At 45.0% G+C, this 16,542-nt stretch overlaps 1 protein-coding gene across 14 annotated transcripts in view; it reads left to right on the forward strand.

The window, feature by feature from the left end:
• The first annotated feature begins 389 nt into the window (after positions 1 to 389).
• Positions 390 to 16,542, forward strand: part of ST6GAL1 (ST6 beta-galactoside alpha-2,6-sialyltransferase 1) — a 79,576-nt gene continuing 63,423 nt past the window's right edge. For 2 of the 14 annotated variants that reach the window (XR_015950268.1, XM_088670800.1), the window contains exon 1: positions 390 to 1,639. The gene's annotated coding sequence lies outside the window, so the exon portion shown is untranslated. Of the gene's footprint in view, positions 1,640 to 1,803; positions 2,078 to 2,170; positions 2,879 to 2,944; positions 4,890 to 16,542 lie in introns of those variants that run through there. The other 12 variants (XR_015950271.1, XM_088670805.1, XR_015950265.1 and 9 more) reach the window with 8 other exon arrangements.

A 16,542-nucleotide genomic window follows, 5' to 3' on the forward strand; every position in this document is an offset into this window, starting at 1 on the left:
TGCAACTTTTCTGAGAGAATGGGCCTTGCACAATGTGTTGTTTTGTTCCCCTGCTGGTGTTTGCAAGCAAGCAGTGCCCCCTCCTCCTCCTGACTTTCCCTGAGTATTGTACACAAGTCACAACATTGGCCTCTTCTGGGGAATACTAGGTTAGATGAGGAAATAAAGAAAGAAGCAAGCAAGGAGGTTGGGAGGAGGAAAGGGCCTGGTGGGGGAGGAAAGGATCCAGCTACATGTTCTAACACTCTGTGCCCTAACTGGTAATGAATAGGCCTGAGGCAGACTTACAACTCTTTGCTTCCTCCTCAGGGTGCCATAATAATTCAAAATGGCCAACCTACCTTCTTGGAAACGTGTGTCTCTATATCAATAATCTTTTTTTTTAAGACAGAACAGAATTAGCCCTGGGTTGACCAGAGGAGAGCAAATGTTAGAATCTGGAAAAAAAAAAGTCAAGCAAGGTTTATGTTGCATACTTTTAAGAGTACCTTTGTAGCTTTCCTATTCAAATAGTGCTCCTGCCCTTCTTGAGTCAAGCTCAGAAGCTGCACAGTAGGCCTAACCCCTCCTCCCCCAAACCTGCAAGGTACAGGGAGAGACAACCCCTGATTTTCTCTACCTCAGTCAGCTGCATTCAATGGCTGGTTATTCTTTCTTGTGTTAGGCTACAAGCACTAGTATGGACTGTGAAAATGCTTGTGTAGTATTGCAGGAAATTGTGGATTTATGTATGCTCCTGAGTCCTGGCTTGTATGCGTAGTATTGGATGGGTAGCCTGTGGGAAACACCTGCTTTAGGTGTGCTTCGAACTCAAACAACCTTCAGAGCAGACACCCCCCCCCCCTTCCCACCAGTGTTTCTATTCGAAAATGACAGGTGCCTGAAAAGCCTCGGACTTGAAAGCTCCATTCTGCGTGTAGCTATGCCAGGAAGGGAGTGCACTTTGCATGTGCTCAAAGGTGCTCTCTTTTCCCCCTTTGGGTAAGCTGGCGCTCCAACTAAGCCTTTGTTTTCTACTACCCTATGCGCCTCTCCGCCCACCCAGCTTCCTTTGGGGGGTCGCGGCATCTTGCAGACCATCTTACGGCCTCTCTGACGGGAAATTTCAGACAAAGGCTGGGCTGCTGCCACAGTAGCCGCTTCCGCCAACAGCCTCGGCAGCGTGTGCGTGCGCCACGGTTTGGCGCGGCCAGAAGAGACAAGAGCTGCTTCTGCTGGATCCAGTCCGCGCTCCGATGCGCCAAAGGAGCCGGGTGGCCAGTGCTCCCTCGCCTTCTCTCCAAGTCCTTCACACGAGCCCGCCACCCACCCCCAGCAAGCGGCCACCCGCAACAGGGGCGCGCTTCCTCAGCCTCTCCCTCTCCGCTGCAGCCTTTGCGCCCCCTTCGGTCGGACGACGAGCCAGCGACTCCATCCATCCCCACGTGGGAACGGGCTCCGGAGGCTAGCGGGGTGAAAGCTTTGGGCAGGGAGGGCGTGGGAACCAAGGGCGGGAGGATGTGAGGCTGGACGGCAGGGGCGAGGGGGTCGTGGTCCCCAGGCCCTCTCCACCCAGGGGGCGCAGAGACGCGGCACAAAGCCTGCGCGCAACTGGGGCGCGGAGGCAGCTGCCGCGCAACGAGGCGCGTCGCGGATCCTGGTTTGTTCTCTCTTTCTCTCTCTCTCTCTTTTTGCGCCGAGGGATCCTTTCCCATTCATCCCCTCCCCTGTCTGCCTCGGACGAGGCTCTGCCCTCGGGGCTCTCTTGTTTTTGCATAATCCTGCCTCCCCTCCCTCCCTCCTTCCCACCCGCCCTCCCCTCTCTCTCTCCTCGCTGGGCTCGCGTTTGATTGATGCGATGGGGGTCACGCTTTCGTTCCCGCGGGCAGCAGCTCGTCGCTGGCGAGGCCAAGCCTTTGTGCAGAAGTGCGTGGCGGCCCGGCGGCCGCGGCTGGGCGGGAGGCATTTAAACGCCGCGATTTTGGGGCGGTAACAAAGGCGGCAGCGGGAGAGCGAGAGAGGCGCGCGTACGGCTGCTTTGGGCCGCGGCCAGCAGTACCGGCGGTGGCGTCGGACGTGGTGCCAGGAGCGCTCTCAAGTGAGTAAAGGCAGCGACTCCGGTGGATCCGTCCTTGCACGCGCGCACGGCCCGCTTACTCATCTGATTGAAGCTTGGGGGGGGGGAGCGGGCAGAGCGGAGGGCGCTCTCTCCGCGCGCAGCTTCGTAGGCGCGCACGGATGGATGGACTTCCATGTGTGCCAGCCTGCCCTTCCCATCGCTCCTGCAGCGCCACTTCCAATTGCGAGACGGATTCGAATTCATCTCCGAAGCTTTGACGCGCCCTCTCCCATCTCCAAGCCAGTCCCATACTTTTGAACTGGGAAATCGCTAAGGTCCTGGCGTTTTCAAGATCCTGGCATTTCCCTTAAGCGACAGAGAAACCCAACATGCAAAACGTGTGGTAATGTTTTGTAATGTTTACTGCAAATAATAGATGGGGGATTTCCTTGGAGCGTTCTTTCAACGCGAAACGATCAAGCAACTGGTGCCTCGGGATTGATTTTTTTCCCGTTTTTGATTAGGTTAGTTTCTCCCAATTGCCTCTAGCTTATTAAGATTTTGTTCTTGGGGTGGCGAAATGGTAACGAGGTTGGGTCATGTTTTTGTTTCTGAAATGGTAATTAACTGGAGGGCTCAGTTTCCAGACGTGGGCAATATAAATCTTGGGTAGAAAACTTTGCAGAGGCAAACTTGAAAAGTTTTCCCGGTTTGCCTGTAGATTGGGGTCTTGAGGTTGTTGAGGAAGCAGATTCAAACAGGAGCAAGACTGAATGAACTTGGATCTCAGCGGTATCATGTAGAGATGACTTGGCGATGGAACAACTTCCAGTGCATCAGGTTTGGCCTCTCAGTCACTCCTCCTGCTTTTCATTTGCAGAATGCTGTTTTCATTTGTTCGTCATTTCTCTGTAGAAAAGAGCAGCCCGCTGAGATAATAATGTTAGCAATCAATACTGCTGTTTTTTTCCTTGAAGATCCTTATATTCTCGCCATCTGTTGTGACATCTTGTGCTCCTCTTGAGTTTGCACTGTGCAACGTTGTGTGTGGAAAGGCAATTAATGGTTTCTTTATTTTATTCTTAGCAGTGGGCACAATCCACTGAGAAGCAGGAACAGTTGCATATTTCACAATCCTTTTGAGTAGGGCTTGCACAGGAGAGCTGCCGGTTTGATTGCACCTTTAATATTTCATCAAGTATCTGTATATGTTTTCTCTGTGGCATTCGTTCCAGAATAGATAGAAGTTATATAATGGAGAGTGTGTTCATTTAACTTGCAGATTCCATGATAAAAGAACAACATGAGCAGAGATTTTTCTGTCATGGGTTCTGCTCCAGATATTTTGTTTTCAAGTAGAAGGATTTGGCATCTCTTGTTGCTAGGCAGGGAAAGGTGTGAATTATAAAAATATTATGAAACTTGAGGGAGACACATTTGGATTTTTAATATGTTGCTGGTATTGTTTGTCAGTATGTTTAAGGCTGCTGTTCTGGACATAGTTTGGAGCAGATAATTTTACTTGACTTTAATAGGACTTGTATATGTGAAATTGTGCCTGGGATTTCTGCTTGAATTCAAAAGAAAGGCACTGTCATCTGTTCTTGAGTAAAACTTCAAAAGGCAAGGATTTTGCCCAGTATAAATCATGGAATTTCTCCCAAAGTTGACCCTTCAATATTAATACAGAGGGCAGTAATAGCATTGGAATAAGAGCAGTGAGAGCAATAGCCAGGGCGTTTGTTTTTTTAGGAAAAAAGGATGCTGGAAATGGTTTTTAGGGACCTTTCTTTAGGGGAGCACCCAGCCAAAGTTGTTGAGCTTTTTAGAGGGGAGCACAGTGCTTTTTTCCTTAATTTTTTTGGGGGGTACTGTCATTTTGACTCATTTTGTAGTTCAAATCAGGAAAAATAAATGCAGTAAATGGACAAAAGTACAAAGATTCACAAAATGTTTAGGGATGCTTCTATTCTTATGCCTGCAGCCTCTGGAATGCTGTGCCACAATGCTAAAAAGATGTCGGAACTCAGTTCCTGTAAATTCCGGCTGAAATTAAGCCCTGGCAATCTGAAATAGAGGGCAGTGGAAACCTCTTCCCGTAAACCTTTAGAGAAGTGATGGGGACTCAGTAGCTGTCCACTTGTCTATCAGATCCATATTTTGAGCACTTCCCACTTGTCTTTGGGTACACAATCGGGCTCCATGCTGGACCCTGCATACTAGTCAGCCCAGCAAACCCTTTGGATTGGAACAACTATTGACCAGCTGCAAACACCCCCTTTTTTGGGGGGAAGATGGTGGAGAGGGTCATGGTGGGACTGCTACAAGCATTCTTGGAGGACACTGATTATTTAGATCCATTCCAATCTTAGTTCAGGCCTGGCCACCAAACTCCGCCGCCCTTGGTCGCCCTGATGGATGACAAGAGGAGTGTGACCTTGCTCCTTCTTCTTGATATCTTGCCAGCGTTTGATACCATTGGGCATTGACCATGGTATCCTGGACTGGCTCTGGGGGGTGGGAATTGGGGGCACAGTATTAAAGTGGTTTCAGTCCTACCTTCAGGACCGAGTCCGGAGAGTAGCTTTGGGAGAATGCCTTTTGGCCCCCTGGCAGCTGTGTTATTTTTTCTGTAGTGCTATTTAATATCTACATGAGGCTGCTGGGAGAAGTCATTAGGAGATCCAGGGTGAGGTGCTATCAGTATGCTGATGACACACAGCTCTATTTCTCCACAACATCTGAATCAGGAAGGGCCGTGAAGTCCCTGGGCCATTGCCTGGACACAGTGGTTAAGTGAGTGAGGAAAAATAAGTGAAGCTTCAGTGCTGGCAAGACAGAGGCACTGGGGGTGAGTAGTTCCCATGTCCAAGAAACTGGTCATTTGCCTACCCTGGATTGGGGTTACCCTCCCCCTGAAGGAACAGGTTTGCAGTTTGGGGTGCTTCTGGACCCAGTGCTGCCACTGGAGGTTCAGAGAGCCTCAGTGAATAAAAATACCTTTTATCAAGTGCAACTGGTTTGACAGCCACAGACATTCCTGGATCAGGAAAGCCTGATCCCACTAGTTCATGCATGGTACTTCACATGTGCCCACTCAACTGCTGTAGTACGTAGAATTGGCACATAATACGCATTCCACATTTACAAAAAGAACTGGATCTTTTTGTGTGGAAGCACCTGCACACTGGAACTCCCTGCATATTGAGATCAAGCAGGTACCTTCCTTGTATTCTTTTCAGTGCCTGCCAAAACGTTCTTGTTTAGACAAGCCTACTCAGATGCTTAGAAAGTTGGTGTGGATTTTAAGTTTTGTACAGTATTTTAAATTTTGTATGTTTTAAACTATGGTTGCAAATTTGTCGTTTGATCTTTTTTGTAAACCGCCTTGTGTTTTCCCCCCCTACATGCGGTGCATAAATTTGATGAAAAAAAAGGAAAGTAACTAAAATAAAAGCATTGCGAAGGGAAACAATCCTCTTGAACTAGTTACAGACTTTCCCAAACCTCTCCCCAACTTTGTGAGGAAGATGTGAAGTAGAGCCAATGGCAGTTCCGAGGCGCTTCCCTCCGGGCCAGCCCTGGGACAAAAAGTGCCCTGGGTGTGGTGCCCCTGCCCCCTGCTCAGCTTTGCAGGGCCACCCAGAGGGCTTATGGGACCTGGGACCTTCCGCCGCTGCCTAAAAGGATCCGTGCATGTGTGTACAAAGCTGGGGGCCATATGTGAGAATTAATGCATCTGAGAATTATTGTCCACGGCTCCTTCAAGTCCAGGGATCAAGCAGCATGATAGATGTGCTTCATCCTTTCTTGCAAGGGGATAAAGGAATAGGGATTGGGTTGTGCATCTCCTGATTCCCTCTTCCAAATTCCTGCCTCCTTTGGGAAGAGCTTCCTTTCTGCTAGAATCTGGGGGGGCTCAGTCTCACAGGTCTTCTGATCGTGGTCTGCTGCTGGTCTTCTTCACTATTCACTCAGGAAGGATTCCTCCCCAAGGCCTGTTCTCACACCACTCCTATGTCTTCCCCTATAGCAGTTGCCACAGAAAATTATTATCCGGTGACACCTTGCTTGGAAATGTTACGTGGGGTTCACTCACCCAGTAGTTGGAACTCCTGTGTCAAGGACAGGCCACTTGCTCTGCCACAGAATTCACCCTTGTAGCTTCCCCTCTTCCTTCTCTTCTCACAAACTACAGTCGTACCTCAGCTCCCGTACGCCTTGGGAGTCAAACATTCTGATAATCAGATCCCCTCCCTTCAACCTCCCAAGGAAACATTTTACAGCCAGCTTAAGTTAGACCAAAGCAGCAAAAATAATTCATGTTTCCTGTTCTTAAATGCATACCATTCCTTTGAGCAGCCACAAAAGCCTCAAGCTATCACATATCCTGTTTCACACACAAATGTGTAAAATATTTACTCCATTGTTGTCAGGAAAATGTCCCACTTTGTCACAATTATATTTTGAAATTCCGTGTCATCTTACATTGTAAAATACTGTTTTTTTTTCCTTTTATGAAAATGTTAAGCAAAACTGCCCCAGTTGCTCCCCTGCCAGGTAGTCCTGAATCTTTGCATTGTTACCAAGCTGCACTGTGCTTTTATCTAGCACAAATGACATTGAAGTGGAAATTGAAAAAGAAACATACTGTACTTTAAAGCTCATTTTGTAAGTATCCCAACAACCTGTCAAACCTTGAAAATGAGGCTACAGACACTTGCTTTTGGGCACTTTAGCTCACTGCAGACAGTACATTTTAAAAAAAAATGTAGTGGCTAAGCTCAGCATGACACTCTTCAGCTCAGCTTGACAACTGCCCCGCTCTCTCTGCATGGAGACCGATTACCAGGAATCATAGAGTCATTTCCTATGAGATAACTTTGTACTTGAGTTCAGAATGCACAAGTATAGTATTGGTTTATTTAGAAGGGATGCTATAGGCAGGTATCTTGTACATGGGAATTGGAACCAAAGTAAAAAAACAAAAAACCTCATATATAGTTAACACACTTTTGACCGTCTTTTGCATTCACAATAAGAGTGGAGGTTTTTTTTGCACCCCTAAGTTTGCACTTTTTGGTTGAGTATGGTCCTAAACTGCACCAGCAGCTATGAGTACAGAATCGGTTACAGAATCGGGTACAGTATTCGGTTTCCCAGATGGTTTAATCCATAGTAAACCAAAGTGAAACTTCTGTGTGTTGACACAATGGCTTTACACCCAGTGCTATTTTTCTAGAGAAAGAGGTGCTGGAACTCACCACAAATGCCTCCCTCGTTCTCTTAGAATGGCAATGGTGGCTACCTGAGACATGCCGGAACTGAGTCCCAGTGAGTTCTGGCTGGAAAAAAGCCCTGACTACACTTTAAATGTATGGCGTGTAGCTTTTTTTTATTGCACTAAACTCCAGCCCTAGTTCATAGATCTAAGAAGTGAACATTGAATAGTTGTCTGAATAGAAAGTTTTATTTGGTGGAAGCTGTTGTTGGCTTCATCCTGAAAACTCTTCTACTTAATTTTAAGAAAACAACAACATCAAGACTTGATTGCATGTTGTGATGTCTTCATTTTATATTTGCAGAAGTATAAAAAATGGAAAAGCGAAATCTTTAGCAGTAATCGTCTCCCACAACCCCTATCAAATCCCCCAGGTTGGAAATCCTACTTTTCATTTCTGCTGGGCTATCACATTTTCACTCCTGTCTGTTAATTCCCATGCTGCTGCTGCTGCTGCTGCTGCTGCTGTTGTTATTATCTGATTCTAAATACTAATAGAGAAACCAACGGAAAATGGATCCACTATCAATATTGGGTCTGTTTTGCAATACTTTCAGAGAAGCTGAAATGAAGGCGATTGCTTCTATTGCTGTTTTATTTTCCTATAGCATCCTTAATCACTAGCAATGTCCTATAATGCCAGCAGAGTTCTAACAGTAGGACTTCAGTGCGTTGAAGATTCCCACTTTTCAGGGGGTTGGACTAGATGACTCTTGTGGTCCTGTCCAACTCTCCAATTTTATGCAAACTGTAAAGGAAAGACTACGCCAAACTGTACAGACTGAAACATCAGTAAAATGACAAACCCCAGCACTGTATACAACAGATTGTGTTGTTATATAAAAGCTGACTACTAGGTCCAATCGCGGACAACTCTGGGGTTGCGACACTCGCCTCGCTTTACTGGTCAAGGGAGCTGGCATACAGCTTCCAGATCATGTGGCCAGCATGGCTAAGCCACTTCTGGTGAACCAGAGCAGCACATGGAAACACCATTTACCTTCCTGCCAGAGCAGTACCTATTTATCTGCTTGCACTTTCACATTCTTTCGAACTGCTAGGTTGGCAGGAGCAGGGACCGAACAACGGGAGCTCACCCCATCACGGGGATTCGAACCACCGACCTGATCGGCAAGCCCTAGGCCAGGCATCCCCAAACTGCGGCCCTCCAGATGTTTTGGCCTACAACTCCCATGATCCCTAGCTAACAAGACCAGTGGTCGGGGAAGATGGGAATTGTAGTCCAAAACATCTGGAGGGCCGAAGTTTGGGGATGCCTGCCCTAGGCTCTGTGGTTTAGACCACAGTTCCTTCTTAATGCCTTATTCAGCTGTAGCTGGAGCCTGGTGCAGGCTGGCCAGGATGAGAAAGGCAAATAGATGGGGTCAGAAATGGGTTGCAGGTAGAGTGGCCAGATGCAAAACAGGGCTTGGCTCCAGCAGCTTTAACACCTGAGCTGAAGAGCAATTTCAGCAGATGCAGCTTGCCTGAGCTCCCCCTCCCCATGCACACCCCTGCATTGCATTGTTTTGTGTTGTTCTTCCAAATTATGGGAGGAGCTTCCACGAGTTCCCTGTTGCAGAGGTTTATGGTTGCATGTGGATGGTTGTGGGACTGGCAGCATGATTGCAGGGTCTCTCCCGCCCTCGTGCAGTATGGATTGCATGAAGAGGAGTAGAATGGCTTTGTCTGTGGTGAACACAAAGCATAGCATGTCTAGAGTTTGCTGTTTTGCTCCTTCCTGTGGTAAAAGTTTGGGCTTCTGTGCTCCTCTCCAACCCGTTTACCTCATTTGCATTAGTGAAGAAACCCAAATGAGGAAGTTTCCTTGCACGCTGCGAAAGCTGGTGGTCTGTGGGCTAATTTGGTTTCCGTGACTGCAGAGGCACCTAATGATGAGTTTAATTCTGTATTTTCCCCCTGCCCTGCACCTGAGTAGCGCATACAGAAAAGCTGATACAGCTCTTGCTCTCTCCTTCATCCTGACATAGGTTTGTAACATAAACTATAGTACAGCCCTAGGTCAGAGCTATCAGTTTTCAAATCACCAGCTCCTTAGTCATCACGCTTATGAAGGCAGATTTCATGTTGATGTTGGTCTAAGCAGTTCTCTTGTAGATTAATTCTAAGCAACTTCTGTGGGCTGAAGTCCTTCAAAGAATAATTAACCAAAAGGACACTACGAATCATTATGCTTTATATCGTTTTCATTACAGGTTTTCTTGGGATACTATTGTCATTAAATGGTGGTTCGTTTCAAATGGATCTGATTTCTGCTGACTTCGCAACCCATTATCTAGTGGCAGGTGTGCTATATAAATTGCTGAATAGATCACTTTGGAATTTGTTCTTTGTATAGTATTTCAGCCAAACCTGCATGCAGGCTTCGTTCTTGACAGCTGTAATCAACCCCAGCAGTACTTTTTTTTTTAAGTGTGTCTTTCTGACACTACAGTATTTATTACTAAATGTCAAAATGATCCATTCAGCAATTATGGCCCCCACTGCATTAATATAATTAATGTCTAGATTAGAGCCCTAAATGGCCTCGGTCCAGTATACCTGAAGGAGCGCCTCCAACCCCATCGTTCTGCCGGGACACTGAGGTCCAGTACCGAGGGCCTTCTGGTGGTTCCCTCGCTACGACAAGCCAAGTTGCAGGGAACTAGGCAGAGCGCCTTCTCGGTAGAGGCGCCCACCCTGTTGAACACCCTCCCATCAGATGTCAAAGAAAAAAACAGCTACCAGATTTTTAGAAGACATCTGAAGGCAGCCCTGTTTAGGGAGGCTTTTAATGTTTAATAGATTATTTTATTTCATTTTTCTGTTCGAAGCTGCCCAGAGTGGCTGGGGAAACCCAGCCAGATGGGCGGGGTATAAATAATAAATTATTATTATTATAGAAAGTTGTAAATGTATTTTAATGCATGAAAGCATTCTTATGATATTCTAAGCTTTTGTAGCAACATATCGATTTCAAAGAAAGCATAGGCATCTGTGTTGGTCCATAGTGGTGTGTTGGGGGGAAATCCACAGTAAAGCAGTTCCTTATTAGAACCAACCCAAAATGTGACAAAATTGTGAGAAAGCTGGAGAACCTGGAAGCTTCTTTGCTGCTTTGTGGCATTTCAGGTGCTTGTGGGGTTGGGACATTACTTTTTAATTAATTCACCTTTTGAATGGGACCATTTGAGCAAATGTATATACTGTATCTGGATTTAAATCTCAGCTGAGTTCCCATTAGTTGGAACAGACAGCACCAGAGCATCAGACTCCATGCTGTGCTCCCACTGTTGGTACAAGGGAACACCTTGTTTCCTTGCTCTGGGCTAGCACCACCCCCTGCTATTCCTTTCAGGTCCTGTTTTTATTCCTCCATACAGGTTTGCTAACAGAGGTGGCCTATTTATCAGAACATCCCCTGGGATTGTAAAAATAGAATTTGCTTTCCTTCAGTAGTAGCTCTGAACCTGCCACCTGAACTGAGCCTCTTCTTTGCTTTGCCCAACGGCAGGGCCGGCCCTGATTAGAACCATCCAGTGAAACTCATCTGCACTAGATGGATTCAGAGCCAACCAAAATATTTATTGTCTTTGCTTACTATTATTGCTACCAAAAATAGATGGCCGTGTAGGGGAAGGACTCTATAGAAGCGAATGGAGGCCATTCCATAGCAGGAAGGTCTGTCAGTAAAAAAAACCCACACAACAACAGCAGCAGCAGCAACAACAACCCACCAAAGAGTTGTGTGGCACCTTATCAACTAAAAGATTTATTGTGGCATGAACCTTTGTGGGTGCATCCATGTCATCAGGTACAGGATTGGACAAAAGGAACTCTGTTCTGCAAAAGCTTGTTCCACAATAAAAACTTTTTATTTTTGTCTTTAAGGTGCCACAAGGCTCTTTGTAGGTCATGGGGCAGCAGACTTTTGTTCCCACAGCCATTGCTAGTCCCCATATCTTGCTTTTATTGATTTATTTTCACACATTTAGCCTGCCTTTCAGTCCCTTAAGGGCTGCCATAATGCCTAATGAATTACACTACCATAAAGGCACTCCCCAAAAGAAAATGCCAAAATCGACAGATTTACACTGCAAACTTAAATCAGATGCTATTTTAACTGCTCTGGCTTATCTCAGCGAATCCTGGAAATCATAATCTCATGAGCATACAGATAATTTCCTGTTAAGAGATCTGCTGCCGCCACCATCTGCTGCCACCAATAAACATATAATATTTTCCTATTTCAGAAGTTAAGGCTTTGAGTGCTGTTGCAGGCATGGAAGATTCCCAAGGTTTGAAGAAATACCAAAGAAAAAGTATTAGGGGGGGAATTCGCAGGAGGGACCCACCCCCACAGCCCACTGAGCATGCTCCGTGACTGTGGAATGTTGACTGACTGTTGGAAGCGACTTTGAAGTGGAGTTGCTGAAATCCTGAACAGCAGCACTTGTCAGAACATCTGAAGCCAAATTCGTGGACTGGAGGATGGGATGAAGGCAGGAATGTGCCTGTAAGCCCCACTACCACACTCTGTGCCTGTGGGTCCTCCTGCCTGTTATTTGACCTTCCCTATGTTGTAGTGTGCTTGTACGAACCCTCCGTGCAAATGGGGATCCTGCTTTTTCAGGGTTGCCTGTGTGCAGGGTCCAAGCCTCCTGCAGTCTTTCCCCACTCAACACGGGGGGAAAGGTTGGCGAGCGGGCGGCAGGGTGCAAACTGGGATGTTTGAGTCAGGGCTTGCCTTGCCTTGCCCTCTGTCTATGAATTTTGCATTTTTGTGTTCAGGCAAATGTGTGAACACAGCTTTTTGTTGTAGCTTCTGCTTGTAAGCCAGTTAATCAATGATGTGCTGTATAAGATCTATACATATCTTATAAAAAAGAAAAACCCTGCCCCCCCCCCGCAAAAAATGGAAAAAGAAAAAAACACCAGAAAAATAAAAACAGAAAAGAAGAAGAAAAATACCATATCCATTCATTATCCATAAACATTACTTTGAAGGCTTCTCCTACCTCCCCCTTCCCCAGTCTTCATTTTTAATTCTCCTTTAACAGTTTTCTTATCATTGTCCCCTTTCTTTTTGCCAATTTTTCTAACCTTATTTTAAATATACTAATCCTTTTTCTTATGACTTCTTACAACATTCTAAATTTAATATTATCATTTTCATAACATATCTTAATTCAACCTATTCAAAATCTATTTTCTTCCCTTGCCTAATTTTTCCTCCAAAAACCTCCATAACTTTTAAACCATTTTTTCATTCCCAATTTTAATTCGCTATATGACTATCCTCTAATATACCTTCTCTTCCCCTATTCCCAGCTAACCCCTTCCATTCCAGCAAGTTCCATAATCGTCAGTCCAGTTTTCAGTCCTTTTAATCAGTCCTAGTAATCAAATGTCCATTCTCCCTTCATCCCACCCCCTTTCTCCAATGTTTTACAACCCAGCTATCATTGTGCCCCCCTAGATATGACTCCTAAGGCTGCCTGCCTCACATTGCCTAATGGTAAGGTCTAGCACAGTTTGTATCCCTGCTCAAAACGATCTCATGGCAATGTAATGAGAATTCTAACTTGACACGCTTCAGCTTAATTTTCAGTTTTGCTTAATTGCTTATTTTTATAAATACGTTCAGCTCAGACGTGTGAGGACGCGGGGACCCATAATGAAAAAGCTGGCTTGTTGTTTGAACGGACAGAGTCGGTGCTGTACCGATACCTGACATTAATGATAGCGTTGGCTTTCGTGTTCCATTTGGTAGGTGGTGATAAGCACGCAGGTAACTTGCAACTTAGGTGCATTTAAATTAAGCTCACCTTAATTTATCTGCTTGGTGGCTGGCACACAAATTAAATGCATGCAAGGCAGAGAGCTTAAAAGCTCTTTCAGTGCGGAAAGAGGTTTTAAGCTCTCCACCTTGCTTACCAGGCTCTGGGAGGCTTTCTTGAGATCTCATGGGGATGTCCCAGAGCCTGGTAGGAAAGACGGAGAGCTTAAAATCTCTCCCTTTTGCATGGCGGCTCAAGCCCACCTGGCGCACCAGCTTCAGAAAAGTAGGGATGTTTACATGGAAGCAGTTCCAGGGTTGTTTTGACTATACACGATCTTTTCTTTACATGCAACCCCTGAAGTGTACCCCATACACAAGTTGTGAGTTACTTGTGATGTGTATTCACACAATGCTCTGATCTCACAATAAGGAAGGCACAGAGGGATGGTGTCTGGTGTCTAAGTCCTCTAACTCGCTGGTGCGTGGAGGGCGACTTTAATGAAGTTGTTCATCTTAGGCTGTGGAGTCGCTGCAGGTGACACCCAAGGAAGTGGAAGATCAGTGAAGTTGCAGGGGATAGGATGTGCAGGATTAGTGCTTCTAGTGGTTGCCCTGCTGCTCTCAGAAAAATCTATTTGTGGCCTGGATTATAGCGTACTTCATACCTGGGGCAAAGTGTACTTTTAAAATATGGCAATAAATGATGAAAATGGTTAACAAAAATGACTAAAAGGAGAGTACTGTAAAGTTCATGCCACAGTTTTATTTCTGGCCGCTTTATTAATTACCATTTCCTCATTCTCATAGAGAGCGGGTTTTTATGTATGCTGTTACTTGGCTACCTAGGTTTGCTTTCTTCCCTTTCTACATTTTTTTCGGTTAGCTAAGAAGCCCCTTGAAATGAGCATTGGAATGTATAATGAAAAGAGGAACGGAAAAAGTGCACAGACTTTGAAAAGCCTAGCATTTGTTTGTTTAAATGAAGATCCATGTTTGCTTTGCCTACTTGATTAACTGCGGTGCTAATTACAACATTGTAATGGGATGTTACATTAGGAACTTGCAAATTGATTGAGTTGAATTGTTACTATTTAGGTTTCTATTTTGCCTTCTCCCTATGAGCAAAAGGAAGCACACAGAATTTAACCCTTAACAAAACACCCAATTAAACCTTTAAACATGTGTTCATAAACCCCACTTCTTCTTTTCTCCACTCCTTAAATTCAGTGGTTGCCTTTTCAGTGGACTCTTTTTAAAATTTGAAGTTCACTTCTTCCCTTCCTCTCTCAGTTTGACAATCCCTTTCCCACCATTCCCTTTCTTTCCCCAGGTGAAGAAGCAAATAGTTCATTTCAGGTCTGGTGTCTGTCGCCTGATACATGGCAGGACGTCCACCATACAGTACTGTGCATTCTTGCAGTTGCTGAGTCCTGTTTGAAAGCTGCAGGTATGCTGATCACCTGTTCAACCAGGAGTGGGGTTGGGATGTTCTTCCCACCTCTTCTGAACAGCTAGGTGCTACTGCCAGTTTTCTAGCAGAGTTTTGCATGTAGGGCTTCAGAAGTGATGGAGGATAGGAGACAATATCACCACGATTCTTTGCGTGGCTGATTCTCCATAAAGCGAGTGTGTGTGAGCTCTCTTCTGTACACAAATATGCTGTTGGACTCCCCTCATCCCCAGCTAGCATGGCCAGTGATTAGGAATGATGGGACTTGTAGTCGTGACACAAATGGACCATCACAGGTTCCCCATCCTTGCATTAAATTCTCCTATCTGCTTTTGTTATTCTTTCCCATGGATACAGTGGAATAGGCAACAAGTATCCCTGTTTATCAATCACATCAACAAAAAGATCCACAAATATGCAAATATACACCAAACAATGCATAAAAAGAGATAATGAACACAAAAATATACTGTAAATAGGACAATAATACTACAAACCAACATATTATAGATCCATTTCAACCATTAAGCTTTTTTCCCAAAGAAATTCTGATTGGTTCTGATTCCTCGGGAAAGGTTTTCTAAATAATCTTGGGAAATGTGCCCAACTGATTCTTGTTGTGCTTCGGCGTCTGATGATTTATTTATTTTTTACCTGAGCAGTTTTATTTTTTCCTGAGTGGCTGTTTTTCAATATGCAGGTTGGATTTTGTTTTAATTTTTGACAAACGATGGTCATTTGCCCTTTCGTCTGGCTTTGCCTTGTTTTGGGAAGAGGAATTATTGGGATACATCCCCCAATATGATTGGTAAAGGTTTTCTAAACAAAGGACTGTTGCCTTCTTAGACACACAAAATAAATAGTGGACATGATCCTGCCAAAGTTAAGCATTTTTCAGTCCCAGTAATTTCAGAGAGCAGGAAACAGTGTTTAATTCTGTTTGCTTAATTTTGGCTGGGTTTTACCTAAGATTTTGCAAATTTATTTTTTAGGGAAGGTCTGTACCGATGGTAAAAGGTAAAGGGACCCCTGACCATTAGGTCCAGTCGTGACCGACTCTGGGGTTGCGCGCTCATCTCGCATTATTGGCCGAGGGAGCCGGCGTATAGCTTCCAGGTCATGTGGCCAGCATGACAAAGCCGCTTCTGGCAAACCAGAGCAGCACATGGAAACGCCGTTTACCTTCCCGCTATAGCGGTTCCTATTTATCTACTTGCATTTTTTGATGTGCTTTCGAACTGCTAGGTTGGCAGGAGGTAGGAACCAAATTATTTCCTTGAAGGCTTTAAACAACATTCAAGACATGGAGCAGAAGCACAACTAAATGAAGAAAACCCTAGATTACTTTTGGAGTGTTTGATCTTATAATCCGCACAGTAAATGAAAAAAACAGAGTTTCAGTAATGACAGGGTTTGCAGCCTAATGTTACATATGTGATCTTCATGATAGTCCCCCCCCCCAACACTCTCAACCAATTTCAGTTCTAAGAGCATAGCTGCCAAGTTTTCCCTTTTCTCGCGAGGAAGCCTATTCAGCATAAGGGGAAATCCCTTTAAAAAGGGATAACTTGGCAGCTATGTCTAAGAGCCAAAAAAAATCTTTAAATAGCAAAGGAATTTGTAAAACTACTGTGTGGGATACACTGTTCTCTAGTAGCTCATGTTGCAGGAAAACTCCTTAATTACCACTTACATTGTATGCCCACCTTCAGTAATTTCTGGGGGGGGGGAGGATTCTCACAGCATCGCTTAATGAATATTCCTCACAAACACACGTTTTGCCCATCCTATATCAATTTAGCCTTGCTTATTTCAGTCCCAGATCTCCTGGACGTTTTCTTTTTTCCTTGAGGTAGTAATCTTTGTCGTCTAGGTTCTTCGTACTTGTTTGATATTTTTTTCAAGAAAATGAGAGTTGTTGTTGTTGTTGTTGTTGTTGTTATACCTTGGATTGCCTCAGGGGTAACTGGGAATTGGGGAAGGGAGGGTAC

This window comes from Zootoca vivipara, chromosome 5, assembly GCF_965207765.1.
Source record: "Zootoca vivipara chromosome 5, rZooViv2.hap1.1, whole genome shotgun sequence".
In the NCBI taxonomy this organism is placed as follows: Eukaryota; Metazoa; Chordata; class Lepidosauria; order Squamata; family Lacertidae; genus Zootoca; species Zootoca vivipara.